Source organism: Oreochromis niloticus, linkage group LG3 (assembly GCF_001858045.2).
Source record: "Oreochromis niloticus isolate F11D_XX linkage group LG3, O_niloticus_UMD_NMBU, whole genome shotgun sequence".
NCBI lineage: Eukaryota > Metazoa > Chordata > Actinopteri > Cichliformes > Cichlidae > Oreochromis > Oreochromis niloticus.
The window spans coordinates 70350894-70354603 of NC_031967.2; the positions used below are offsets into that span (position 1 = coordinate 70350894).

The window sequence follows — 3710 nt, forward strand, 5'->3', positions numbered from 1 at the left end:
CTGACCTTTCCTCACATGCTCAATAATGCATTCATTGTAATTAGTTTGAATGATGTCTAAAGCTACTACACGAAAAATAATGAAAGTGGTCGTAGAAACAAGTCTAGTTATGGAGGAAGGCTTCCAGACAATTGTAATGAAGCTCCTGCCTAAATGAATTGAGCAGAGAACATAGAAGAGACATAAAAACGGCAGCTATAACGTCAGTATCAAAAAAAAAAGTTTAAAAATTTTATTTGGTTGGTTGTTGTAGGATTAAAGGGAGTCGGAAACAGGGGCTACAGGTCTAATAAACTGTGTGGAAGGAAGTAAAAGGGGGCTGGTGAGAGACACTGGAGTAATTGATTGGTAGAAACTGTTCAAGCACCGCTGACAAATGCTTTTCCCTCCGTGTCTTTTATTTATGTCAACTAAATATCAAACTATCCATGTGGTGAGGAACTGTGACTGAAGACCAGTGGACTATGTGAGCTGCTCAGTCCTCCAGAATGAACACTGGGAGACTGTAAGCTGAGCACAATGAGGTGAAGGCTTATTCCACACTTCTTTGCTTAACTGGTGGCCAATATCTCTGTAAGTGGTATGTGTGGTGCCACACTGGTTGCCCTTTGATAAGTGTCATGAGAATAGCTTAGTGGTATTAGCAGAGTAGTTTGATGACTGGGATGATCTGTGAAGTTATAGTTACTTTTTGTTCAGCTGAATTTGAAGAAAAGTGTTTGATGTTTGAAAATTTCGATATTTGAATCGGCAAAAAATATTAATAAATGTCTAGATTATTTACCAAAAAAGCATTTAAGATTCTGATCTGTAAGTCTCACCTTCAGGTTTCCTGTGAACACATCGTCTCACCACCAGTAAAACCAGTAGAACCACAACACATACTGATCCAAAAGACAGCAAAACAGAGAGTAATGGAAATACAGACAGAGAGTTGGATGTAGGTGGAGGTGTGGTGGTGTGTTTGTCTAAAATAAAGCAAACACAGTCATTAAGTTGTCGTCACATTGTGAATGTTGAAAGCTGCAGAAACACAGACAGGTGAGTGTGTCACCTGTGACAGTGATCCAGCTGGATGGAGACTCTCCATGACCGCTGATGTCACACTTGTAGAGGCCTTCATCAGACCTGGAAACATGCTGGATGGTCATGTGACCTGTAGGCTGCTTCCTGATGAGGGAGCCATCTTTATAGAAAGCAGCTGGGAGGTTGGAGGGAGTGGTCTTTGTTTTACAGAGCAGAGTGACGTCATCTCCCTCCATCACAGGGAGGACAGGACTCTGCAGGATCACTGATCCACCTCAACACAGAGACAAACTACAGCATTTCATCCATTTACACACAGCTTCATCAACACTAACTCCACACACTCAGCTTACCAGTGACTGTCAGGTTAACCATGTTACTGATGGGACCCTCTCTGGGCTCACACCAGTAAACCCCACTGTCATGAGGCATCATGAATGTGAGATTACATGAAAAACCAGCTGTTTCTCCCCACCCAACTCCACACTGAGTCCTCTGTTGTTTGCTTTTGTTTCTCCTCAGAGTCCATCCAGCAGAGCTGTCGTCCTCCTCACAGCTCAGAGTCACAGAGTCATATTCAAAGAACTGAGAGCTGCTGGGACTCACAGTCAGACGAGCTGTGAGGGTTAAAATGAAATAAATGTGTTGATCTGTTTACTTTTGTCAAGACTGTTACGAATGCTAAAATGTGACTTTGCAGAACAATTTTTTGATCAGTTTTATATTTTAAATCCATTCTGAAAACACCATGTTTTCCGTTTGTAATTTCTAAATTTTGGGTTTTTGTTATTCTCTTATATATTATTTGACTCTCTTCAAACATTGATATGAGTCATAGTTTCCTGTAGCATTTATTAAATCCTTCACAGTCTGTGTTTATATTTTGGCTCTTCTGGTTTTGAAATATTTATTTTAGTTTAGATCATCTTTTTGTGATCCTACTCTAATTCTAGTCTACTGTGTGTTTTATCTCCGTGTTCTTTTCTGTCCCTCTGTTAAGTCATAGTCTCAGTATTAGTTTGTTCCTGTTTTACTCTGTCAATCTCTTGTCTCATATTAATGATTTCCTCTTGCTGTGTTTCTACGTCCCCTAATCACCCTTCTGTGTGTATATTGTCTCTGTCTGATTTGATGCATCATCAGCGTGAATTTAGTTTCCTGGTCTTTGTCCCCCAGTGCCAAAGCCCCTCTGTTTTATTTATTTTCATTTGTTTGTAGGGATAGTTTTTATTTTGCCTCATGTAGTTTTTATCAGCTCAATAAAGTGCTAGCCTTCTGTTAAACTTGCCTCTGCATCACATCTCGGGTCCTGACACATCATGACTACATGAACCCAATCAGGTCATATCAGTGAGCATTTCTCAGGTTTAAACTGTGACAGAAGAAGGTTACTGACCTTGGTTTGTTGTGCAGCTCAGCAGTGAGATCAGAACTAAAGAGAAATGACACTCAGGTTGATTTGAGGTGAACATAAAGAACAACTCCACACAAACAGCTGACAAACACACAAACTCGTCTCTCTGATATATCTGCTCAATTTCTCTTTGATGTCAGTAACATGCTTTAGTAAAAGTTTGAGCAACATATGACTGGAGTGTGTATAAAGTTTAAAAACAACAAACAAGCAAAAACCATCTTTTGGGAGATCTCACAAGTATTGACAGAGTTTAGATTCTTCATGTTCGAACTCTGTCAATACAGGGTTTTGGACCATGATCATCACTTTCTATCTTAAAACCAGCCGTGAGGGACCCTGGTTTAGCTCAGTGCATTAGCAGATGACAATGTGCCGGATGGTTTGAAAGCAGCACTCATGTCTTCCCCTCTGTTCCCCCCTGATTTCCTGTCCATCTCTACTTACTATCCAATGAAAGCAAAAAGCAAATAAAAAAAAAAAAAAATCAAAATCAAAAACCACTGGGCAAAGACTTATATTAACTAAATATATGTAAAATATCCTCTACTTTTAAATAACACAGTAAAGTCATGTGTCCACTGTGCAGCTGTGTTGATATAATGAGTGAATGATTTGAGCTTTTCACTGCCTGCTGTGTTTCCTCGACTCCTGAGCAAAGATAAAGAGTCAGTTCAGACCTGCAGTTGGTCCTCGTGGTGTTTTGAACTTGAATTCAGCCTGATTTGTTTTTCATGTCTTCTCCTCCATCATCAGTTATCAGGAGAGCAGACAGTCAAAGTACAAGAATTCAAACAAACACAGAGATTCTACTTACAGAGCAGACACAGCACAGATGTTTCCTTCATCGTCCTTCTCACTCATTTCAGCTTTTTTCACTTCTGTCACTGACACCAAGTAAAGCCCGCCCTCTTCCTCTGAGCACCAGCTTTCTATTGGTAGAAACACAGAGGTTGGGGGCTGGCTTCCTCTGAAGAGGAAGAGGGCGGGCTTTATGTTCACCTCAAATCAACCTGAGTGTCATTTCTCTTTAGTTCTGTGCTCACTAGTGCAAAGACAGTGGTGAACAAAAACATTCTAAAAACCAATTCAAGTGATAAAACTATTTAAACATATAACTTTTAAACCAGTGAGGTGTCTGTGACATTTATAGGTTTGTACCAAAAACAAAAACAAACTTGAATAATCAAATGTCCTCTGTTCTGAGTGATCTGTAGTTTGGTTGATGAACAAATCCATGTCCATGTAGTTACGTCCCCCTCAGTGAGAG

General features: G+C 40.0%; 1 long non-coding RNA gene across 1 annotated transcript; it reads right to left on the bottom strand.

The window, feature by feature from the left end:
* Nucleotides 1–1243: 1243 nt before the first annotated feature.
* Nucleotides 1244–3283, bottom strand: LOC112846085 (uncharacterized). The gene is made up of 3 exons (XR_003218905.1): nt 3258–3283; nt 1380–2458; nt 1244–1300 (listed from the first exon to the last, which is right to left on the bottom strand). It is a non-coding gene; the product is annotated as an uncharacterized LOC112846085 (long non-coding RNA).
* Nucleotides 3284–3710: the final 427 nt, after the last annotated feature.